This window comes from Choristoneura fumiferana, chromosome 14 (genome assembly GCF_025370935.1).
Source record: "Choristoneura fumiferana chromosome 14, NRCan_CFum_1, whole genome shotgun sequence".
In the NCBI taxonomy this organism is placed as follows: Eukaryota; Metazoa; Arthropoda; class Insecta; order Lepidoptera; family Tortricidae; genus Choristoneura; species Choristoneura fumiferana.
Genome location: NC_133485.1, coordinates 14,967,017 through 14,993,827, shown reverse-complemented (window position 1 = coordinate 14,993,827; position 26,811 = coordinate 14,967,017). Strand labels below are relative to the sequence as shown.

The window sequence follows — 26,811 nt, the reverse complement described above, 5'->3', positions numbered from 1 at the left end:
TGACATGAACCAATAGAATCGCTTAGCACTGCTCTAATGGAAACATCTGAGCGGAGTGAGGATAGGTAAATGAAGCGATTCTATTGGTTCATGAGAACACATTCCTCGCAACAATATTATCTAAACTTTGTTTTCACGCCCGTAATAACAGACTTTGAAAGCCACACTTATAAACCTCACGCAACAGTGGCGCCATCTAGAAAGACAAAATGATATGTTATCTGCAGTAAAATCTGTAACAAATTATAGTCCACATAAAACTCAATGATTTTTATTTATCCCACGTATCCCACGTGAAAAAGAGAAAGCCCGTATTTTTATTATTAGTACTTACTAATTTTTGATCGAAGAGATTTATGACCATTTGTCCCTTAAGACCGAAAAAAAAAGTTGTCAACCCTACTCTCCCGGAATTCCGCCTATTTCATACCGTGTAAGTTACAGGAGAACCTATAAAAAGTCTGTAGTATTTAAATTATCATAAAAGATATAAAAAAAACGGCCAAGTACGTGTCGGACTCGCACACCGAGGGTTCCGTTCAAGTTATTAAAAATATTTTTATTAAGTATATATGATGTTACTAAAAATTTATGCCTTTCGAAATTTTACCTTTATCTGTGCTATAAGACGTTGCTTCGTACCAAATTTCAAGATTCTGAGTTCACTGGAAGTACCCTGTCCCTTGCGAGTGTCGAAAATTTGCAGCATAAACGGCTGTATCTTATGATTGCGTTGGCTTAGAAGTTTGATTTTTCATAGCTCCAAGGGACAGTAGACCTGGGGGCCTACCACGCTCTCTTAATACGATTCAGTTTAGGCTCTAAACTGAACTGCATCGCTATTTCGTACCACGACGTTACTTTTGCGATTCAGTTCAAGCACGGTTCAGCGACAGCGATACAGACATTTTCATTCACTCACTTCAAGCGGTTTTCGTACCATGACGCTTAACTTGAGTGGGAATTGAATCGCTTCAGTGTCAAATTTAGCGATTCAGTATAAGTTACTCATTCTGTTAATTCTTTTGGAATTTTAAGTGTTTTACTTGGAATATTTTTAAATTTCAAACACTTAAACTTTTATTCAAGTTTATAACTTTTCATAGGTACTCATGACATTGTGCTTCTTAACTCCTCATTGATAAAACTATTTTTTCAGTGAGAAAAGAGACTCGTGGATTAGTGACAGCATGAACACTTTATTTGTAATCAAAACAACGGTTGCTAAGAACACGGAATGACATAGACTTATAGTTTTCCAAAATAAAGAGGTTTTAGTATACAACATTTGGTTTGCATATAGCGGCATCCCTTTCGCGACTTAGCGTTTCAGTTTCGGACCAGAGACAATATCGGTCTTTCATTCACTTGTAAACCATTGAGACTCAGCTCTGAGAAATAAACGTTGTGGTACCAATTTCGACGATTCAGTTTAAGTGCCTAAATTGAACTGCTCTGCGTTTGGATCGTTTATGAAAAGATCATGGTAGGCCCCCTGAGCACGCCTGAGTATTTGATATGAATTTCAGCTCGATACCTCCATGCTTTTCTGATAAAAAGGGTCTTCACAGACAGACAGACGGACAAAAAGTGATCCTATAAGGGTTCCGTTTTTCCTTTTTAGGTACGGAACCCTTAAAATAAGCTGAACTCTTACTTCATACATTTTAATTTAAGCAGTAGATTATGTTGGTATATTTCTCTTAACCCTCACCGTGTGGGAGACTAGTGCTGGGAATCGAACCCAGGTCCTCGGCATTCCGTGCCACGTGCTATACCACTACACCACCACTGGACAGTGATACAGACACGAATTTCTCCTATGCACCACATATCTCAGCTTGTTTGTTTTCTTATTTAGTCACTTAAGCAGCGACACTAGCGACATCTATGCTGTAGCCCTCATCGAGAAACTTTCAGCACCCCATTGGAACTAACCGCTCACCCGGACAAGACATGTCGTTATTAAGCAATCAAATTAAGATTGGTTTTTTGGAATCTTTTTGTATTTTTTTTATTTCAAATCAAATTTTTTTGTTACTTTTACGGCACCACCACACCACCAGCACTGGTCTTATTTTTCTGGTTTTTCTATGCATCTATATTTCAGTTTATATTTTCGATATAGAAAAAACAAAATAAGATATTGCCTATATCCGCCATGTTCGAATGCTACAAATCGAATCTGCCATATCATAAGTGCTTGTTATAGCCTATGTTGTTGTTTCTTTAAAAAAATATGGCTCTGTCCATCGGAGGACAATTTTGCCAGTGTCTAGTAGTTTTTGCCGTTGTACGGTAAAAAAAATCTAGAAAACGAAATATGAGAGGTGATGGTGGATGAACGATGACAGACGATTTTCCTGTTATAGCCTAAATTGAATAAACATATTTTGACTTTGACTTTGATAGCTAGACAGTTGACATTTTCACAGATGATGTATTTCTATTGCCGCTATAACAACAAATACTAAAAAGAGAATAAAATAAATATTTAAGGGGGGCTCCCATACAACAACGGTGATTTTTTTGCCGTTTTTTGCTCGATATTAATAACGGCAACAGGTAGTTGCTTGGTTCACAGAATATATATTTTTATAAAAAATGTACTTAATTTTTTTTTTATATACGACTGGATGGCAAACGAGCAAAAAATATAAATATTTAAGGGGGACTCCCATATAGCAAACGTGGTTTTATTTTGCCGTTTTTTGCTAATGTCTAATGTTGTATAGGTACGGAATTACGGAACCCTTCGTACAGGAGTCCGACACGCACTTGGCCGTTTTTTTTTTACTTTGCCCGTGCGAAGCCGGGGCGGGTCGCTAGTTATATATAAAAAAGATCATATCGGATATAATTTTTTTTTTACGAACTGGGCCCAATTGCATAACAAATTACAAGCAAATAGTATTAGTGAATTTCAATACAAAATCGCTAATACTATTAGCTTGTACTTTGTTATGCAATTGGGCCCTGGCTGGGTGCATTTAGATTTTGTCATTTTCGATTATTTATTAGTTTCTGTATTTCTACCAGATATTAAAAAATAAAACTGTATCAAAATATTCGGCCATTTTTACGGTAAACTGTCCAGAAAAATGAGACGTTCGAATAATCGCACGGCGCGATCACTGATTGTACACGTGACCACCTCCTGTTGTGAGTGCTCGATGACATTACATTTGTAACTCTTACATTTGTAACATTTGTAACTCTTACTTCATACAATCTCAACAGACCCCCTTAAAGTGCGTTTATAATATTTATTTTCATTTAAGCAGTAGATTATGTTGGTATATTTCTCTTAACCCTCACCGTGTGGGAGACTAGTGCTGGGAATCGAACCCAGGTCCTCGGCATTCCGTGCCACGTGCTATACCACTACACCACCACTGGACAGTGATACAGACACGAATTTCTCCTATGCACCACATATCTCAGCTTGTTTGTTTTCTTATTTAGTCACTTAAGCAGCGACACTAGCGACATCTATGCTGTAGCCCTCATCGAGAAACTTTCAGCACCCCATTGGAACTAACCGCTCACCCGGACAAGACATGTCGTTATTAAACAATCAAATTAAGATTGGTTTTTTGGAATCTTTTTGTATTTTTTTTATTTCAAATCAAATTTTTTTGTTACTTTTACGGCACCACCACACCACCAGCACTGGTCTTATTTTTCTGGTTTTTCTATGCATCTATATTTCAGTTTATATTTTCGATATAGAAAAAACAAAATAAGATATTGCCTATATCCGCCATGTTCGAATGCTACAAATCGAATCTGCCATATCATAAGTGCTTGTTATAGCCTATGTTGTTGTTTCTTTAAAAAAATATGGCTCTGTCCATCGGAGGACAATTTTGCCAGTGTCTAGTAGTTTTTGCCGTTGTACGGTAAAAAAAATCTAGAAAACGAAATATGAGAGGTGATGGTGGATGAACGATGACAGACGATTTTCCTGTTATAGCCTAAATTGAATAAACATATTTTGACTTTGACTTTGATAGCTAGACAGTTGACATTTTCACAGATGATGTATTTCTATTGCCGCTATAACAACAAATGCTAAAAGAGAATAAAATAAATATTTAAGGGGGGCTCCCATACAACAACGGTGATTTTTTTTGCCGTTTTTTGCTCGATATTAATAACAGCAACAGGTAGTTGCTTGGTTCACAGAATATATATTTTTATAAAAAATGTACTTAAATTTTTTTTTTATATACGACTGGATGGCAAACGAGCAAAAATATAAATATTTAAGGGGGACTCCCATATAGCAAACGTGGTTTTATTTTGCGTTTTTTGCTAATGTCTAATGTTGTATAGGTACGGAATTACGGAACCCTTCGTACAGGAGTCCGACACGCACTTGGCCGTTTTTTTTTTACTTTGCCCGTGCGAAGCCGGGGCGGGTCGCTAGTTATATATAAAAAAGATCATTTGTGTTACTAATGCTCCCGTTACTTAGTCATGCGTGCCGTGACATCCGTAAAGTGTTGCTGTCATGACTTAGTCATCATTCCATGGATGGGATCTACGCCCCCCGTAGCGTACCTCTACCGCAGTCATCGTCATGTCATACAAATACAAATATTCTTTATCTACACCCATATAGTAAATCCTCAATTATGCGTTCAAAAACCATAGGTAATGACCAGCATTACGACATTGGATTCTATTATGAACACGGCTGTATCGTAATGAGATTTCAAACATCATTACAGCACGGGGGGTGGCGCATACAGGGGCAGACATACCTACCTAGTTCTTTAATGCCGGTCATTCTCAATGGTTCTTGAACACATGATAGAGGATTTAATATATGGATATAAATAAAATATTGTATGCAACTGTACGTAATTAGGCCTCAAAACACTTATGTGACCCTATTATGAAACTCGGCTACGCCTCGTTTCATGAACCCACACTCGTGTTTTAAGGACCCCTATTACGATACAGTTGCATAAAATACCATTATTGATCAACAAAAGCAGTACAGTGACATTACAAAAAAAAGGTAGATAATTATCATCATCATCATCCCAGCCTATATACACCCCAATGTTGGCCACATGCCTAATCTCAGAATGAGAGGGCTTGGTCGTAGATCCCACGCGGGCGCAGTGCGGATTGGGAACTTCACATAAACCATTGATTTGCTTTGTCATTGATAAGTAAAAGTTCAATATCTCAAAAACGGCTTAACCGATTTTGATGAAACATGTCTAAGAACCATCGCTAGAAAAACTGCTTTCAAATAAAAAATCGCATTCAAATCGGTCCATCCGATTAAGAGCTACGGTGCCACAGACAGACAGACACACATAGCGCTCAGACTTATAACACCCCTCTTTTTGCGTCTGGGGTTAAAAATAGCACACGGTCACAATAGACACATCTACAAGTTCAGTGCCCTTAGTGTAAGTTTTCGGTTACAAAATACGCCTCGATCGCGTTCGCGTTATAATCTCAATTTGCATGGAAACACGAACATCGCAAACGTTCCGCGAGAGGCGCTGTTCGTGTTTCCATATAAATTGAGATTTTAACGCGAACGCGATCGAGCCGTATTTTGTAACCGAAAACTTACACTAAGGGTACAGCACAGCTACGTCTGTGCGACATGCGTACCAATGGTGTCTTAAAGTTAATCCCGAATACTTTTAAAGTAAGTTGTAGTAATGTTGGAAGTGGGCCAAGTGTTCTCTACTGAACAATTTATTGACTTACGACAACCGCAGTTTAAAAAAAAACTTTGCCCGGGCAAAAAAGGAGACGCTTTGCGCACGCTCAGTCCAATCTCTCTCTCTCTCTCTCTCTCTCTCTCTCTCTCTTCTTCAGCCCATAGCCACCCAATGCTGAGTGTAGGCATCCTGCATTGCTCGCCACTCATCTCGGTCTAGTGCTCTCCTCATCCAGCACCTTCCCGCCACTTTGACCAGGTCGTCGGTCCACCTCATCTCCTGTCTACCAACGTTTCTCAGTCCAATAGTAAAGCAAAACTTTATCCTTATACTTTCTAATAAGTATTAAACGGGTTGTGACATAAATACTAGAGATGAGTAGCTCATTAATGATATATAGGTACACAAAAGAGCTATACCAGTGCCCTTAGTGTAAGTTTTCGGTTACAAAATACGTCTCGATCGCGTTCGCGTTAAAATCAATCAAATCATGCAAATTGAGATTTAAACGCGAACGCGATCGAGACGTAGGTATTTTGTAACTGATAACTTACACTAAGGGTACAGTTCGCTGAACTGTATCACTCTTTATATCAGTTCGAATTTAAACGTATCACCTATCATTTAGCTCATTTACACAGACTCTTATTTATTTTTGCCTTAGATAATGCGACGATGGCTGACAAATCTTATTATTATTATTATTCCCTCAATGGCGGCCTTAAGGCTTGGGCCAATGTCAGTTGCGATGACAGGGTTGCGGTTGATTCTGCAGAACGCCAACAGTTTGACAGCAGCAAGAAAATAATTTTGAAAATAGAAAAAAAAAAATCCTTTTCGGCCGAACGCTGTTGCGGGAGTCACGTCACTGCGACAAAGACAAAAGATGTTGTTATTGATTAGATAGAACTATAGTCTTATATTGTTAGAGGATATAAAATCACACAGAATGGTAATAAAAGGAGAATATACATAACGAAGGAGGGATTTAAAGTTAACAGGGCGAGGAATATAAGGGGGGAGGAGGTCATACAAGGAGGATGTCAGCTTTGAACATTCGAAAAATAAGTGGTCAAGACAGCCTTCGTCTAAACCACATTCACACAAAGAGTTGTCTTTTACACGAATCTTGTGAAGGAAAACAGGAGTACATGAGTGGCCCAGTCTCAGTCTGCATATTGTTGACGTAGTTGCTTTATTAGCGGCCCGGAATTTAAAGAACCAGGGTTTGACGGGAACATTATCTTGAACATCAGAGTAGTGAAGTCCTTTCATCTGACTAGATCTTGTCCAGTGAGCGAGCCAATCCGAATCCAGTCGATCCTTAGCTAAAGAGGTCAAATCGAGGGAATAGCACCTGAACTGATCCAGGCAGCCTGAACGGGTCGCATCCTTAGCAAGCTGATCTACAGTCTCGTTGCCCCGGATTCCAATATGACTAGGGATCCAGGCCAATGAGACCTTCACATTCTTACCAGAGAGACCATTAAGAACTTGCTTAATTTGAAGAATGACCGGGAATTTAGATTTACTACGCAATTGGTTTGACATTATGGCCTGTAAGGCGCTTTTGGAGTCTGAAAAAACTATGCAATTATTAAGATTGTGCGAGTCTATATATTTAAGGGCCTCCAAAATTGCCACTGCCTCGCCAGTAAATACAGATGAATATATCGGCAATTTATAGCTCAAAATAATCTTAAATTTAGGTATCCAGACAGCAGATCCTACACAACCCTGGTTTGAAAGCTGTGAAGCATCCGTGTAGATAGAGGTCCAGTCAGGCCAGTTTCTAGCAATGACACGGCTTAAGTCTAGATTAGGGGAGGGGGATTCTCTATGAATACCAAGGTCAAGCGAGATATTATTAGGGCGGAACATGATAGCATCATATGGGATTTCAAAAAGAGGGCTTAATAACTTACATTGAAATATAGGGCATGGAAGACGAGTTATTTTAACAAAACTATTGACCAGACAAGGAGGATCCTTGTGAACCCAGTAAGGAGAGGTAGAGATTAATTCTGAAAGAGACCGAAGTTTAGGGATTAGAGGGTGGGAGGGAGATTGCATAATTTTAATTACATATTTATCAGAGAGAAATTGTCTTCGAATAAAAAGAGGAGGGTCAACGCACTCCATTTGAAGAGCATTCGTAGGGGATGATTTCATTGCTCCAATCACTAGACGAAGACTTTTATATTGCATTTTATCCAAAGAATTTAAACTAAATTTATTGCACGGCTCTAAGAGAAAGGACCCATAATCAAAGTGACTGCGAATAAGGGCATTATATACAAGTTTTTGGGAGTATGGGTGTGATCCCCACCATACGCCAGACAGAGAACGAATAATATTTAAGTTCCTCTCGCATTTCTTAAGAGTCTGATTAATGTGATGGACACCTGACATTTTGGAATCAAACAAAACGCCAAGAAATTTGACCTTGTCCTGTACAGGTATACGGATACCATCGCAACAAATAGGGATATCTGGAATGGACCTTTTACGGGTAAATGGGACTACTGCACATTTTGAAATAGAAAGGGACAAGCCATGCTCCACTAACCAGACATTCAAATAGTGAAGAGCCGACGAAAGAGGAGGAACCGCGTCAGAGATGTTAGGAACAACAGAATATAAACATATGTCATCAGCATACTGAAGGATGTTACAAAATGAATTTACCGAAAGTTCCAAATCATAGGTATATAAGCTATAAAGAAGAGGACTGAGAACAGAGCCCTGAGGGAGGCCTTTATAGACCACCCTGGGGGGAAGGGAGACATTATAAGATGAAATAAGGACTGATCTGGCCAAAAGAAAGTTAATTGCGAAGTCAACTAACCTCTCCGGAAAACTCAGATGATGCAACTTTTGCCTGAGAAGAGGGAGAAGAACGTTATCGTACGCAGAGGAGATATCTAAAAAGACCCCCACTACAGACTCATTTTTGGAGAAGGCAAGACGAATGTCGGTTGAGAAGATGGAGAGACTATCCATCGTACCGAGACCTTTACGAAATCCAAACTGACTTTTGGCCAAAAGGCCCTTACTTTCTGCCAACCATTCTAAACGGTTTTTAATAAGATGTTCTAAGATTTTTGCCAAAGCGGACGATAAGGCGATAGGTCGATGACCTGAGGGGTCATTACATAATTTTCCTGGTTTTAAGATGGGAACAATTATCTGTGCTTTCCATTCCTCAGGAGGAGAATTAGAGAGAAAAATATTGTTTATAATCCCAAGGAAGAATTTTTTGGAGTTTGAACTGGAATTAACTATGAAAGAGTAAGGAATGCCATCAATACCCGGGGCCGAGTCTTTTAGCTGATCTGTGGCTGTAAGGAATTCCTCCATAGAAAAAGGGCCATCAAAAGAACTATGGAAAGAGGTAGAGGGAAGAGACCAAACTGGAGAGATTTCTTGAGCAGTTGGGACAAAGGGAGGGGCTAACTTAAAAGCAAATGCATCAATCCATTCTGAAGAATCGTTAGAAAGAAGATTTGATTTCGGGTTAAAAGCGCCACGAAACCGCCTGATACCTTCCCAGACCAAATATGAGGGGGAATTAGGGGAAAGGCTTTCACAAAATTTTTGCCAACCTAGTCTTTTTTTATTTTGAAGGAATTTGGAGGTTTGCTCTGCGACAGTCTGATAATCTAAATAGTTCTCCCTCGACAAGTTGATAGAAAGAAGTGATTCAGCTTCTCTACGCTTTTTAACAGCTGCAAGACATTCAGAATCCCACCAGGGAGGAAACGGGATCTTTTTTGACGGCTTTTTTTTTAAAGGGATAGCTTTGTCAGCCGCAGACAGAAGAGCATTTTTAAAACCCTCATACACTGAAGATATATTATTGGGATTAGGGGAAGGGAGAAGAGATATTTCCTCGTCTAAAAAAGATCTATAATTGGGCCAATCTGCTTTTTTGGTTTGATATTTGAGACGGGGGGAGGAATAAAAAGAGGGAACAGGATCAGGAAATGATACTTTAATAGGAAAATGATCACTCCCCAATGTGGAGGGGATCACTTGCCAAAAGAGTCTGGAGGAAATTGAGGGAGAACATAAAGTAAGGTCAACAACACTATTTGGGTTTTGGGAAGGTAGCACACGTCTCGTTGGAGAACCATCATTAAGAACACATAGATTAAAGTTATCAAAAAGATCAAGAAATGCAGAAGAAACTGAATCACTGGTATGGGAGCCCCAAGAGGTATGATGTACATTAAAGTCTCCTAAGATGATGATAGGAGGCGGGATAATAGATAAAATGGAGGAAAGCTCTGCAACCATTCCTGAATGAGGGTCTGGAATATAAAGAGACAGAAATGAAGTATTATTAACCCTAACAGCAACAGCACTAATAAAGTCGCTATGAGGGGGGATAGGAATATGAGTAAAAATAATAGAGCGGGCAACTAATATAGCTGCGCCACCATAGCCATCCCTCCTATCATCCCGGAGACAGGCAAAACCATGCACTCTAAAAATAGAGTTAGGTTTGAGCCAGGTCTCCTGAATGGCTAGGAGGAAGGGCTTATGTTTATTAATGAGATAGATCAGTTCATTTTTTTTATTGAAAATACTACGACAATTCCACTGAAGGAGAACTCGGGCCATTTTGTGAGGAAACAAGAGATAACAGTTGGGTCAATTTTTGATGCATGTTGTTCGGTAAACCGGAATCAGAAAAGCGTGCCAATATGTTAATTAATGTATTAAGCAAAAGCTCAATGAGATTATCATTAGGGGAGTTAGGCTCTTGATTTAGAGCACAACCATTAGGTTGGGAGGAAATGGGATCACGGACAATATTATCATGGGCAATTCTGTCATAACCTGAGTTACTCGCAGAAGTATGAGATTTTCTACGAACTAAAATAGTTTTGCGATATGATTGAGACGATGATTGAGCTTGTGAATGAGATTGTGATTGAAGGGAAGGGGGAGCGATATTAAAAGAGCCAGGGGAGGGAGAATTCAAAGTCTCAGAGAAGGTCTTTCTTACTTGAGGGAAGCGAGCAGAGGATTCAATATAGGAAAGGTTTTCCTGCGACATCACCATTTTGATATTGCGCTGCCGTTGTTGTTCTGGGCAAGAAATGTCATTGGCACAATGGTTACCAAAGCAAAATAGGCATTTAAGTGTAGGAGAATTGCAGTTTTCACCAATATGATCAAGTGAGCATTTGTAGCACCTGGACCTGGACCTGCACTGAGCTTTGACGTGTCCAAAACGACAACAGTTGTTGCATTGGATGGTTGGCAGAAGGTAGCACTCTACAGGCAAACTGTTGTAGAAACAAAACACTTTAGGAGGCAGACTACGACCACTGAATGTAAGTACCACTGATCGAGTAGGAATCCATGTGGGAGAATTATTCTCACCAATGGATTTCCTACTTAATCTGCGGGCCTTAATCACGCGTCCGAAGCCTGGGGGTACCGATACATTTTCTACCACCTCTTGCATCGACCACTCAGGAGCGATATCCCTTATAATGCCCATACGGGTGACATGAAATGAGGGAACAACTGCAGAATAATCTGCTGAGGTAAGTGCAGGGTGTAACAGGAAATTATTAGCATGTTCCGCCGAATCAAACTCAACGGAAAAACGATTACGTCCGATTCTTTTAACTCCGTCCCTAATAACGCCATGGATTTTGTTCCTATATAAGAAATGTCCGAAATTTATAGCCCTTAAAGCAATACCTGAGGCTGGGTCACTCTCTGTTCTCTGGACGTTAATAATATAAGGGCCAGTATCTTCTGTGGTATATGATGATTTCAGCTTTTCGAAATCTGGGTGCGTGAATGTTGTCTCGACGGAAACTGCAGGAGAAGAGGACTTTTTGGAAGGAGGAACATCGGTATCAATTAAAGCTCTTTTACCGAGAAGAGGGTCTGAGGCATAATAGCTGCCTGGTTAGGAGGGATAGGGGAACAGTCAGGCCCACCACCAGGATCATCTGGATCCGAAGCATCCAGATCCATGATTGCTTAAAACTAATACAAACACTTACACTTGGGCACTCACAAACAAATATAAATAACTACAAGATCACAACAGCGGTTATAACATGAAAAAAAACCAGAATTACTAAATCCAAATCGCAAAGCTTGCTACCACCATACACGCTGACAGCAGAAATCCCTGACAAATCTTGATATTAGATGTCATGATCAAACATTTTGGCATTTATTGTCAACCGTACCTATATGATCAAAGGAGAATACAAGTTACAAGCATGAAAGTGATTTGAGAAAATGAATGAGCCGAGCTACTGATATAGTGAGCTAACTGAGCGATATCTCAGTGAGTAAATGATACATATCAATATTCTTTAAAGTGATAAGTTTTTCCAGATTTTTCCTACACACACACACACACACACACAAACATCACGCCTGTATTCCCAAATGGGGTAGGCAGAGCACACGAAACGTTACCGCTTCGGAGCCACTTTTAGCAATTTTATATTTTAAGTTTGACAAAAACGGTACAATAGTGACAGGTTGCTAGTCTGTCGCCTAAGGTATACCTTAACCTATATCCTCAGTCGCCTCTTACGACATCCACGGAAGAAATGGAGAGGTGTAATTCTAACCCGACACCACACGGGTTTTTCCCATCTCTAATAAATACCCGTCCAACGGAAAAGTGGTTAAAGTGTAAATAATGGTCTCTACATGTCCGGCTACACGCAGCGACTTGCATGCGCAAACGGCGCAAACTCGGATATTCATAAATACCTACAAAGTACGGAAACCTCGGTGCGCGAGTCCGACTCGCACTTGGGCGGTTTTTAACTACTTTCGATAACGTTTAAGCTAATTGGTACTACTTTCAAGCAGGGATGTCCAGGCTGACTAGATCATGGTGAAAGTGGTCGGCAGACAAATAAACAGGAACTAGAATATGCGACCGTGTTACATGTATACCTATGCGACGTAATAAAATCTAAAACAAGCAAAGAACTTGACTGTGAAAAATATAAAATTAAAACTCGATTTAATCCCCCCCAATTACCCTCATCCCCCAAATTACAATAGAATTGTATCAGCGCTATTGTTACCAGGGTTGTAACGGAGGTTTTAGCGGAGGCGGAGGCGGATGCGGAGGCGACGAGTTTCACCTCCGCGGATGCGGAGGCTAACGGAGGCGGATGCGGAGGTGAAAGTGGATGTGGGAAAAATAGTAGTTTATGCTTTATTCACCTCAAAAATCTCTAAAATTTCTAAAAAAAACTGCCAAATCTCACTTGTTTTCGGCTTCATCGTGCATGTGACTTAAATAAACAGTTACTTTGTAATTTGAACAAAATCACTTTAAAAAATCGCGGTTCAATCAAACATACAATTACAATTTCGTACGTACAAGCAACGAGACAGGTTGATTCCTGTCGTGTGTTATTTGACATACGCCCGCCCCCACCCCGACCGCGTTCCCGCTGCGCGCCGAGATAATGAAATGAGAAATAAACCTCCGTTATAACTCCGCAAAAAAAATTGCGGAGGCGGAGGCGAAGATACGATTTCTTGCGGAACTTCCGCAGTAACGGAGGCGGAGGCGATCCGTTACAACCCTATGCCAAGGGACTACTCGTTGAAACGTCTTTCTCAATGTGCGGTTAGGCAGCGTTTCCACTAAAATGTGCGAGGATGTGTTCCGAGGAATGTGTTTTCATGAACCAATAGAAACTCTTCATTTACCCATCCTCGCACAGCACATCCCTGGTGGAAACAGCAGAGCGGAGCGACACGAGGTAAGGTCACTGTGGGCAAGACCGTCTACAAGGCAAGTCCGTCAACACGTTATAACTTTTGAATTTGAAAGCGGTTCCTGTTTTAGCGTCCAGTATATAAAGCAGTTTGTCGCGCTTGTTCCCTCACTCTAAAACAGATGGCGCTGTGACAACGAACTTCAGAGTAATCCGCCTAAACAAGTAATTGCATGTATGGAACTCGAAATGATAGTGCGACGGTCTCTGCTAACAAAAATTGTTAAAAATAGTTCGTGACAAGATTTTGCACCAGAAAGTAACTACATAAGTAATATAAGAACCAGTTATCTTTATTCTGTGTTTTAATTTATCAGAAATTGGCTACTTTTGTAATTATACGTACCATCATTTATCACAATAAAATTTCGTTAAGTTGGAAAGTCCGTCTACTATGTACAAGGCAAGTCCGTCATATGCCGGACTTCCCTTGAATCAGAAGTTACCAACTGTTTTTACGATTTTTAATATTATTACGATTTCATAAGGCATTTTGATCTTGAAACTAGAACGGAAATTTGTTCCTCACCCTCAGCACTATGCTGTGGCACTATGTCACCGAAAATATAAATTAAAAATACCTATCAAATAAATAAATAATCAAATAAATATTAGCCCCAAACTAAGCAAAGCTTGCACTATCAGTGCTAGGTGACCCTCTTTGATCTCAGTAAATTAAAAATTAAACTATTAAAATAAATTTTAAAATTTCAATTGACCTTTTATTTGGGAAACCTTATAAATAAGTAAGTACTTATAATATATTTTTGCCAAAAAAGTTTACCACCCCATTTACGTAATATATGCCGGACTTGCCTTTGAATAAGAAAAATTGTGTTTATTCCGAATCTAAACCTTATGTTAACAAGTTTAAAGTACACTTTTCATTGTCTTGTTTCATTTTTTTTAAGGATTCGAATACAAACATATAAGCACCCATAGTATGGCCGATATCATTACTAGACGGACTTACCTTAAACTACACGGAAGTCCGTCTACTCGCCGAATTTTAGAAAATATTATTTTTTTGCTTCATTTGTGAATAAAATGATCTGTCTCTATAGCTTAACGATTATTTATGAAATTCTTCATCGTATGCAAGTATAAGTGTTAACATAGGTGAATAATTAACGCAGCTAGATCACTCCGAAGTAAAAAAAAAATGAAGTATGCCGGTCTTGGCCACATTGACCTTAAATGAAGCGTTTCTATTGGTTCATGAAAAACACACTGCTCGAACATCTCTGGTGGAAACAGAGCCTTAGCGTCCGTCTGATGTAAACTGACCCTTCGATTTCGATTTAAATACAGCAGGCCCTATACCAAAACTCGAACTTCGTATGTTGCCGTCCCGCTGACGCTTATATCATTAAATACGCGAGTGAAAGAGACGGTGTGATACGAACTTCGATTTGCGAGTTTCGTAGTAGCCCTGCAGGGCTACTACGCAACTCGAAGTTCGTGTCGTGCGGTCCCTCTGACACATACTATTTAATAGGAGAGCGAGAGGGACGGTACGACACGAACTTCGAGCTTCGAGTTTCGTAGTAGCCCTGCAGTAAGGTCTCGTTGCAAGTCGATTCGTTAAAAAACTGGTCGCGTGGTTGTTATGTAACGACATCCTCCAGACAGTGAAGGTTGTTCTCAGTAAGGATTTTTTTTATTCGCGAAGAGCAAATAAATTGGGGAAATATTACTACGGGATGTCATAGTTATATCCCACTAATATTATAAATGCGACAGTTGTAGGTCTGTTTGTTTGTTTGTTTGTTACTTCATCACGTCTAAACCGCTAAACCGATTTAGACGAAATTCGGTATACAGATAGTTTGAGTACTTTTTTTTTTATTCGACTGGTTGGCAAACGAGCAAGTGGGTCTCCTGATGGTAAGAGATCACCACCGCCCATAGACAACTGCAACACCAGGGTATTGCAGATGCGTTGCCAACCTAGAGGCCTAAGAAGGAATACCTCAAGTGCCAGTTATTTCACCGGCTGTCTTACTCTCCACGCCGAAACACAACAGTGCAAGCACTGCTGCTTCACGGCAGGATTAGCGAGCAAGATGGTGGTAGCAATCCGGGCGGACCTTGCACAAGGTCCTACCACCTGCAAACTTGGGAAGGATGTAGAATTGTTTTATCCCTGGAAATTGCATGTTTCCCACGGGATAGCGAAAACCGAATTCTACGCGAACGGAGTCGCTGGTAACTGCTAGTTTTATGGTACTAGATACGAATTTACGAAATAAACTGATGACTTGGTTAAAGCCACGGGGTTCACTGAACCAAAGGAACTGGAGGTATGGTATGGGAAGGCATGTCCAACAGTGAAAGTCCTACAACTGATATGATGATGATGATGATGATGAATTTTCCTAGTCGTAAAATCACAATAACTATTTAAAATCTAAAAATAAATACAAATATACTGAGCGGCAAAATATCTGGCCCTCAAATGCATGCAGTATATAGGTACCTACCTAGTAGGAAATCTTGTACCTATGAAGAGTGGGCTAAATTTTGTGGCGCTGAGTACATTTTTAAGTATTTAGGCAACCTACAAAGTTGCACAAGATTATCAGAATCAAAACAAATAGGTAAGTACTTAGATAATTTAAATCTGGAATAACTTATCGCCAATTGCCAATACGGGGTCGAACCCGTGTGTAACAGTAAAATAAATATTAAAAAATAACGTGATTCTTGTTACCCAATTTTTTAAGCTTAAATTACAGTGTTTTATCTTGGACTTAATGCTTTTTGGGATTGAAACTGAATTGATCGTCTACAGAATCTTGAGCTGTTTTACAAGTTAAACTCGTTTGCAATAAATTACTAAGAGATACTTGAAGAAGGCTGCAGTATGGAGAGTTTAAATTAGCTTGAATTTCGGGACGCTATTAACTTTGAGGAAAAAGGTAAAGTTAACTAAGTAATTTCATACTAGATACAATGTTGTTTTATCTACTATTTTTTTACAAAGAGATTTATTTATTTTGTACAATACGTAAAAAAAAACAACTAACCTAAGATAATCTTAACTAAATTATATAAATAACTATGTATAACAATAAAGATTTGCCTGTGACAGGGTTCCCATGACGCTGGCCGCATACCCCATTTTGGACCTCAAGTGCGATCCGCTGGGATAACACGCCAGTGCTCTTGGGTTCCCAGAAGCGACGACCAACCGCCCCAACCGGGATGACAGGGCCCTTATAAAAAAACATATCAGCTGTCCAGGGCCCTAAAGTTTCAACAGCGAGCGCCGCAAAATCATACCTAATCCTTTAATAAGGAGGAGTACGCTTGAGGATTTGGGCCTGCAGGGCTACTACGAAACTCGAACCTCGAAGTTCGTGTCGTGTGGTCCCTCTGACACTTATACTATTTAATACGAGAGCGATGGGGACAGCACGACACGAACTTCGAGTTTCGAGTTTCGTAGTAGCCCTGCTGGAGCCGCATTCACATTTATCAGTCGTGTTGTGTTGTGATGCTCTCTGTCTCTCTCTCACTCTCTATAGTTTGTGATGCGACAAAAAACAAGCCGTCACAACACACTGCATCAGATAAATGTGAACGCAACCATATAAAATGCATGAAACCGATACCGTTCAGCAGGGCTACTACGAAACTCGAAGTTCGTGTCGTGCGGTCCCTCTCGCTCTCGTATTAAATAGTATAAGTGTCAGAGGGTCCGCACGACACGAACTTCGAGTTTCGTAGTAGCCCTGCTGATGCGTCACGACACAACACGACAGATTAAATAAGCGCCGGCTTGTGAGTGAGCTGGTTGCAGGAGTTGGGGACGAGCAACTGGGCTTTTAGCCGACTTAGCACTGTCATGGCCCTACCTTCCCAGTCGCCCATCGGGTCTTTTCCGACTGTACCCCCCCCCCTTTTTATTATTATTCGACTGGATGGCAAATGAGCAAGTGGGTCTCCTGATGGTAAGAGATCACCACCGCCCATAAACATCTGCAACACCAGGGGTATTGCAGATGCGTTGCCAACCTAGAGGCCTAAGATGGAATACCTCAAGTGCCAGTAATTTCACCGGCTGTCTTACTCTCCACGCCGAAACACAACGGTGCAGCACTGCTGCTTCACGGCAGGATTAGCGAGCAAGATGGTGGTAGCAATCCGGGCGGACCTTGCACAAGGTCCCACCACCTGCGAAAGCACCTCATATATACAATTTGAAAACTATAAATCGGTAAACAAAAGCAAAGGCATAGTGTCTTTGGCCCTTATGGCGGCTCAACTCGAAAACACAACCCTCCTTCGGGCAGTTGGGTAAAAAACAAGGATCTCGATACACTTAAACATCGTTAATTCGTCATGTCATACTTAGTATGTTTTGTAATATTGTTGTATCATATATGACTCACTATGCTTTTTGCATACAATTTCGAGTACCCTTGACCAACATTTTTTCCTCAAGTTAATTTATCTCTTGGAACTAAATGTGATTAACGATTCATCATCTCATTCATTCATAATGGAGACCAAATCTCTTTGATATTTCTGTCTATTTTTTTTAAGATTTACGCACACGAAGGGTTTAATCCGGGAGGTTCGAAGTACGAACTTCGATTTTCGAATTTCGTAGTAGCCCCCCAGATACGAAGTTCGAATTTTACATTTCGTATTATATCTATGTATACTCCGCACACTCAAGCTTTGAAGCGCTTTCTTTTTGCAATGTTTTGTTTCATGGATAAGAGAAAAAACTTTATATAACTGACAGACTAATTATAATAATATTCTATGTCTACGATACCATCATAATAATACCTCTAGGCTTAAAATCGTACAGCGAAATAGGTTCTCACGATAGAATAGCTAGGGTACCTGCACACAATTTACCCCCACTCATAATGTGAGGAGTTGTAGTAATGATAAGTTAACAGTTTTTATAGAAAATTGACTATGTACAGGAAATCAATCATACTTATGAACAGTCATTAGAATCAAATTACTGTTCTTGAAGTATAATCATTTCCTAAGGATACCAATGGTTTAATAATTATCCTGCTTTATATTGTCTTTCTTTAAATAAATATAATTACAAACATAAATACAAAATAAAATAATGTTATGAAACTAAATCTATTTCAATTATTTCTATTCACAGAATTATATCGCACTTAATAAAGATTCCTGCCGCGTTAATCCAGTTATACCTATATAAAGTTTGACTTCCGAATGAGAGTCAATAATCTGTAAATTTTTATAAACCAAGGCGGGTCAATAGACTTTCTAGGTGGGCAAATTTTTTTATGTCTGTGGCGGCGCCGGGCCGCTAGTGTTAGAGGCCTAACTGCAAATTAGCCGTGCTATCAGCCGGCCGATCAACGCGTTGATGGGCAAATTCAAATGTCTTGCTGGCCTGGATTTGGCCGGTCTTGTTATAAGCCTTTGCCATGACATTTTAAAAAGTATCCTCAAAAGTTTTGTAAAATCAGTGTGATACCAGAATGCAAACAGAACAGAGCGAGATGTGAATTTCAAGAGATCGGTTAGATAAGTGATGGGCAAAGTATGGCCGGCCGGCCGGCGTGCCAGCTCCGGCCTGCCGACGTTCCTTCGAAATTGTACTTATATCGCCCGCGATAATTATTATTTTGATTGTCCTGCAGTATCAAATAATAATATGTAAAAATATATGCACCGGTAAAGGAGTCAGCTAGACTAGCCGCGTGGAAGAATGTAGAGGTGAGGTGATTAAAAAGATTCAAAACAAAATGCATTTTTAGTATAATTCTGGCCCTCCTCTAAAATATCTGTCACTTTTTGGCCCCCTATCAAGAAAGTTTGCCCACCATTGGGTTTGACTCTATCCTCCGCTCTGTTTTTGAAAGTGCACCCTAAACATCCATCTTACTCTTGCTATTACTGTGTCTGAGATTGATCTAGTGCCAAGAAACCGGTCTAGAGTTATTGACGGTCTATTAAAGTTTTTTATACATATTTTATGGAGTCTTAAATAAAAACTCTATGTCTGGCTCATGGACAAAAACTTGTTTTTCAAAATGATATTTAAATATACTTTTATGACTATGTTTGCTGGAGGTTTATGGTTAACTAGGGAGTACGTGTAATGTTAAAAGTAATATTGGGTATTTCTTTTTATTTACGCTTGCACAGCAAAACTATCATACGGATCTATGAATTCGGTTACGCGCTAAATCTGGTGTCAGTTCAGTCCATCCTTCGAAAAAAAATCGAAATTCGTGTCGTTCGGTCCCTCTGACACTTATACTATTTAATACGAGAGCGAGAGGGACGGTACGATATGAACTTCGATTTTCGAACTTCGGAGTAGGCCCTGGTCAAAATGATTCTGTACTTAACGTGTAAATCTCTCTCTGACGAACTGATGGTCCAGACCGAAGTTTTCAACGTTTTGGTTTTAACGACACTTTTCGTTCATCAAAGTTTCACGGCACACCAGTAAAAATAGCCAAGTGCGAGTCACACTGGCGCGTAGAGGGTTCTGTACAGTATACCCATAATATGTATAAGATAACGGACAGCGTAGGCTTATCGCGCGTCAGTCGTTTTCGTACTATTTTCTAATCAAAACAGCTATTAATGACTTCAATGCAGCATAAACTTCGCGGCATCGCGGCACACCTGAAAATATACGCGGCATACCGGTTGAAAACGTCTGGTCCAAACTGATGAAAATTAAATGTTTTCAATAATATTCGTCAGTGTGATGTGAATGACAGAAAAAGATACTGATGTTTTTCATCGTATTTTGTCGGAAAAGTTCGTAAGTATTTAAGTATCTTGCTTTCTCAACTAGCTTACTGAAGTTTACTGAAGTTAAATGAGATAGCAAGTTAAATATGAACTTATACGACAAAATACGATGGAAAAACATTATTCACTAAAAGTGTACATGCCTTAAGGATGAAATGTTTAATATTAAATACTGACTATGATGATGATTTTTAGGGTTCCTTAGCCAAAATGGCAAAAACGGAACCCTTATAGTTTCGCCATGTTTGTCTGTCTGTCTGTCCGTCCGCGGCTTTGCCCAGGGTCTATCAATGCTAGAAAGCTGTAATTTTTCAGGAATATATATGTAAACTATGCCGACAAAATGGTACAATAAATGGGTAATTTTTTTTTCTCATCCAACCTTGTAGTGTGAGGTATTTTTGGATAGGTCCTCTTAAACCATTAGGGGGTTGCTAAAACGACTTTTCGATTCAGTGATTTGTTAGCAAAATATTCAACTTTAGTGCTAATTTTCATTAAAATCTCTCCCCTCTAAAATCTAAACCGGTGGGTGAAAAAATTGGAAAAAATTCAGGATGGTAGTAAGTGTATCAAACTTACAAGGAAAGATATACCTAACGGTTAAGTTTTCTTGAGAATTATTAGTAGTTTAAGAGTAAATAACAGCCGAAGGTATAAAATATATACCTAAACTTGGATGAAATATTCCGTACAAAATACGAAATCCTAAGAAAAATATTACTTAATTTTTTCTTAATGGCTACGGAATCCTATTTCGGGCGTGTCCGACACGCTCTTGGCCGGTTTTGAAATGTCGCGTAATTTTAATTTCTTATAGGAAATAACAACAAAATGGACGATTATTTTTAAGTACCTACTTTGGTAATAAAATAAGTTATTATATTAATTAGCGCGGGTAGAGGGATTAACCAATAGAGTGGTTACTGTACATACGTCTAAAATTCCGAAACCGGATATGTCACTAATCGAGTAGCAGTATTTTTTGTGACGGTTTCTCTTTATCGCTTATTTTATAAAAAATGAAAGGCAAGGCATATTTTTATTTTAAATTGAGCAGTGCCTACCCTATCTCGTCTCACGGTAAATTAAGATGAGCTCGAAGAAGAAGATGTAGATAACTCTGGCCTCAAATAGCCCCAAACTCAACGACGGAAGCGAATTCCACTAGATATTTGTTCAAAATATCACACAACTCAATTTTTGCAGGTGGTAGGACCTCGAGCAAGGTCCGCCAGGATTGCTACCACCATCTTGCTCGCTAATCCTGCCGTGAAGCAGCAGTGCTTGCACTGTTGTTGTTTCGGCGTGGAGCGTAAGACAGCCGGTGAAATTACTGGCACTTGAGGTATCCATCTTAGGCCTCTAGGTTGGCAACGCATCTGCAATACCCCTGGTTTTGCACATGTTTATGGGCAGTGGTGATCTCTTACCATCAGGAGACCCACTTGCTCGTTTGCCATCCAGTTGAATAAAAAAAAATGATTTTTGGTAAGTAATTATTTTTTAATACCTGTTCTAGCTAGAAAAAAACTAAATTTTAGAAAATAGGCAAATTTTTATCTATGTCCAGTGGCGTGGACTTAACATTTTCGTTAGGCAACCCGAAGAGTGAAAAAGCGTAAGTTACGTTTTTCTCCGGAGAAAACTCCTCAGAACGAGTCAACACAAGCTTTGACTTATCATTAGTTATCTTCACTGACCTTGAGGAAACTTAGTGGGAATCGTGTTGTTGCTATGCCACGCCACTGATACATACCTATATAGGTTGGATGATAATACACAAAGTTTTTTTTTTTAACAAACTTATTTCACGAACTAATTCACTGAGAAACTATTGGTTGATTATTCTATGGTTTGTTTCGTTAAATATAGGAACTTATAAGTAGATAAAAGTACAATGACTTCGATTTCGACAAGTCATAATAAACGAAGTTCATTAACCTCTGGCACTGTGGCCGTAGAAAATAAGGTAAATATTAACAATACAATTAAAACAACAGTTTGTCCTCCTTTTTAATCACCGACGCAAAAAGAGGAGTGTTAAATATTTGACGCTATGATCTTGGCTCTCAAACGGATGGGCAGATTTCGATGCGTTTTTTTTTAGATGAAAATGCGAGTTACCTTGCGGTAGTTGTTAGCTAACAAATATATAAAATATGATAATAATATATAGCTATATATTTGATTAAAATCGGTGATTAAATTTGATTGTATAACAGTTTTGTTAGGGCGTTACGACTTTTCTAAATTCGTTAGGTAACCTAACGTGGTCGTAGGCAAAATAGCAAATAGTAAATTGTGTCTTAAGGGCGGTAAATAAGGAGTTACGAACGAGAGTCTATTAGATGCCCGAAGCCGAAGACTGAGGGCTTTAATGATTCGATGTTCGTAATTCCAGTAGGGCCCGCCCGTGCGACACAAGTACATGTGCGAGTAAAATTGTTTATATGTATAAGAAAAAAAATATATTTTTACAAAGTTTGCCGATACCGCTGGCGTTGCCAAGAGCTGCCGTGTCGGCGGTCTGCTTGTGCTCACGCGCAGCCAGTAGGTAGTATACGTGCAACAGCTCATAACGCCCTTAGGCGTTATACGCAAAAAAGGCTCTTGGGTTTTATTTGAGGGATTGCAACCAAGGTAGCCTGCATGTTACGACACTGTTTACGAGGAAGTGTGATGAAAAAATATTAAAAAGTTAAAACTTTTAGGTAAGGTACCTCCCAATTGAATACAATGCTAATTAAAAAGATTAGTAATAGGAAAGAGCACAAATACTATTAACTTTACTTACGCACAGTAAATATATGATTAAATAAATTCATAAAAACAATTCATAGAAGGTAAGCTTCTGTAAGTTGTTTTCCATACTTGTAATGTATATAAATAAACGTCATCAAATTATTGCGAAGTTTAAGTATATCAATTGTGTCAATGACATATGACTGTATAACTATGGTTTAGGAGTTTCCTCGTACCCATGACGCTGATTTCGTATTGGGGCCAATCAACTTTTTTACCCACTCTAATCTGTCCGCGACATTTTTCAAACAATTGCAGATTTTTGACAGTAAACATGTTTTTTCTGTAATTTAATAGATGGTGTACATGAATACATGCCATCCTACGTAAGTTCAACCTATTAAACCGTGAAATATCTTGTTGGAAGTACGATTTTTTGTTAACGCCAGAATCAATTTTGGTAAGGCAGAGACGCCCAAAGTGTTGGTAAAATAGTTGATTGGCCCATTGATGACTAAGTACTTTAAGGAAGTTCAACAAGGATAGTAAATTACGCGGTTGCCATGGCTGGAATTATTTTGGTAATGTAACAGTTTTTGGCTCAGTCCACGATTATGGCTCCTTGCCTTACATATTGTATATTCAATTCAATGAACTAAAACAATTACTTTGCTCACCCGCGACCTAATGATACCTGCGCTTATGCAAGATATTTATGCGTACATGCAGTTCCTCCACCTCCACACTGTAAGAACACACACAGAACACACAAACCCATCTATCACCAACACCATACTACACTGACTGACGCGTTTCGAACTCAACCAGAGCTCAACTTCAGAGCAACACAACCGTACACCGTGCTACCAGATGTTATATGTCAGTGTAGTGGTGGTGATAGATGGGTTTGTGTGATTTATGTGTGTTCTTACAGTGTGGAGGTCGAGGAACTGCATGAACACGCATATCTTGCATAAGCGTAGCTCATCGTGTTATTTTGTCGTTTTCGTCGATTTTATTGTTTTCCTTGTTAAGTATTTGTTTTTTGTTACGTTTTTGTTTTGTTTCGCTAATCAAGATGGAACCCAAACCAGGCCCAATCATACATACATACGCTACTTTTTTACTCAATATTCTCACGGGATCGACATAAAATCTCGAAATCTCATCAGTTGGTTATGGAGTCATGAAATTTGGTACTGTTTATAATGCAATGTCAGTAAAGAAAGACCGCGATGTAATTCCCACGGGAATTTAGTAAAATCCCGGAATTTCAATTCAAATGCTTTATCTAATGATTTACGCGTGCGAAGCCGTGGGTAAAGTCTAGTAATAGAGATTTAAAATAAAACAATGTTTGTTATCTCTGAAACGTCAAAATTTGACATCTGTCAGAATTCCACGGAATAAAATAATCATACAAGCTTCGCTTACTTTGGGATTAGGTCCATTTAAGTATCTTATAATCGATTTGAAAAGGAGAAAAGTCGTTCCTGACTGAGATCAAGTAGAATTATTGACATAGCAACGCATTTGAATATTTTTTTTTGAAATAATTACAAGCCAGTTGAGATGGCTGAGGTTTCCAATATAATAATTAACACCTTGTATTTATGTGATATAAATAAGCTGTTTGCTGCCTATACTTTTTTTAGACTACAGTCAACACAAATCTGCGCTGTATATTATAATTAACATAGATCATCTTTGTAGTGTGACCATTGCTTCATGCCAAAGTCCGGACATCCTATTCTGGTCACGACTCGACCTTAGGGAAACACGGTTGATGCGTCGCCAATAGAGTAGTCGCGATCCCGCGAATCCAACTGACGTGTGGGTGACCAACTATTTTCTATAATCGTCGGACACTATGACTAAATTAGGTCAGGGCTATAATTATGTCAATAATAGTGTGTGTATGGGTTTCGTAATAAATAATCAGAATGGCATCTAGGTATCCGTGGGATGTTAACCATGAATGGTTTTAGCTTCCTGTTGAAGATCTATTGAATAATGTTTTTCCATCGTTATTTTGTCGTATATGTTTGTATTTATGTTTCTATCTCAATTAGCTTCTGTAAACTTCAGTAAGCTAGTTGAGAAAGCAATATAAATATACGACGACAAAATGCGATGGCATAACATTAAAGTATTCACTACATCTGTAATATTATAAATGCGATAGTTATTAAATAAATAAATATCACGGGACAATTCACACCAATTGACCTAGTCCCAAAGTAAGCTTAGCAAAGCTTGTGTTATGGGTACTAAGCAACGGATAAATATAATTATATAGATAGATACATACTTAAATACATATTAAACACCCAAGACCCGAGAACAAACATTCGTATTTTTCATACAAATATCTGCCCCGACACGGGAATCGAACCCGGGACCTCAAGCTTCGTAGTCAGGTTCTCTAACCACTAGGCCATCTGGTCGTTATTAGTTATTAGTGTGTTTATTACTCTTATGTTAAATAAATATAAATTTAAAAAAATATAAGTATCATGGGACAACTGACACTAATTTATCTAGTTCTAAACTAAGCAAAGCTTGTAAGGCAACCGATTAACATACTTATATAGATAAATACATATGTACTCTTAAATACATATTAAACGTCCAAGACCCGAGACCAAACATTGGAATTTTTATACAAATATTTGCCCTGACAGAATCAAATGCGGGACCTCAAGCTTCATAGTTAGGATCCCTAATCACTTGGCTATCCGGTAGTCAAAAGCTAGTCAAAAGCAAATTTGAATATATAATTTGGTACTTACGTATTTAAATAAATATATAACTAGATTTTCCGTATAAGAAATAAACTATTTTTATTCTGATTTTCCCATGGGTAAATCATGAAACTCCACCGCTAAATTTAGAGACAATTATCACACAAATATTCATACATACAAGGTAAATGAAGCCCTGATGTAATTAATTTATTGAATCAGGCGTTTGCAGAGGTCCATATCAATAACCTGAAACAATTACTTTGCTCATCCACGACCTTATGATAGCTACATTTATGAAAGAAATGTGTGTATGCAGTTGCAAGGTCGCGGGTGAGCAAAGTAATTGATTCAGTTCCCTAATGTAAGTGTTGAAACCCATGAGAATTCAATAGCTTGACAGACTTCAGACTGAAAAGTCACAGATAATTTTAAGTAATTATAATATAAAATCTTAATTACTTATCTTCCTTAAAAAAACTTGCTAAATATTCCACCAAACCCTGTGCCATACTTTGTCTAATACTCACTATTAATTAATGCACAAATCGTAGACAAAGGCTTAGCGTAATGTATAACGTTTCTTAAAAAAAACTCCAAGTATCCCACCTAAACCCGCACCATTCTTCGTATTACACTGTTAATTAATGCAAAAATCGTAGACAAACGTTTATCGTTACGTTTAATGTGTCGCGGATTTAATTAATACTAGACGCAGTTGTCGCCTATGTTTGCCCCAAAACACGTATCGAAATGACAAATTTAACAAGTCTGTTACGTAGTGACGTCTCAGGCGCCGCTTTCGATAGATATATGTGCGCTCGCGCTTCTGCACGTCAGTATTACTCCCGCGCATCTCAACGCCGGTCTTGATTCAGAAAAAAAATACTGGCCGAAAATAACAGTGAGAGAGTGAAGTAAAGTGTTGTGTTTTAAAAAGGTAGGTTGGCGTTTAAATTGATCGACTGATTATTTTGTTAGGTTATTACTAAAATTAGCATAAGCTAATTTGAAAATGTTTTCGCTAGTGGTGATGATAAATTTGATTTTTTGTAATTT

General features: G+C 38.8%; 2 protein-coding genes across 3 annotated transcripts in view; one reads left to right on the top strand and one right to left on the bottom strand.

Moving 5' to 3' along the window:
* Window positions 1-26,811, bottom strand: part of LOC141435268 (ionotropic receptor 75a-like) — a 76,201-nt gene that overhangs the window by 34,161 nt on the left and 15,229 nt on the right. The gene's annotated exons all lie outside the window — the stretch shown is intronic.
* Window positions 26,578-26,811, top strand: part of LOC141435267 (hemocyte protein-glutamine gamma-glutamyltransferase-like) — a 29,060-nt gene continuing 28,826 nt past the window's right edge. Inside the window, exon 1 of the mRNA XM_074097950.1 lies at window positions 26,578-26,692. The gene's annotated coding sequence lies outside the window, so the exon portion shown is untranslated. The remainder of the gene's footprint in view (window positions 26,693-26,811) is intronic.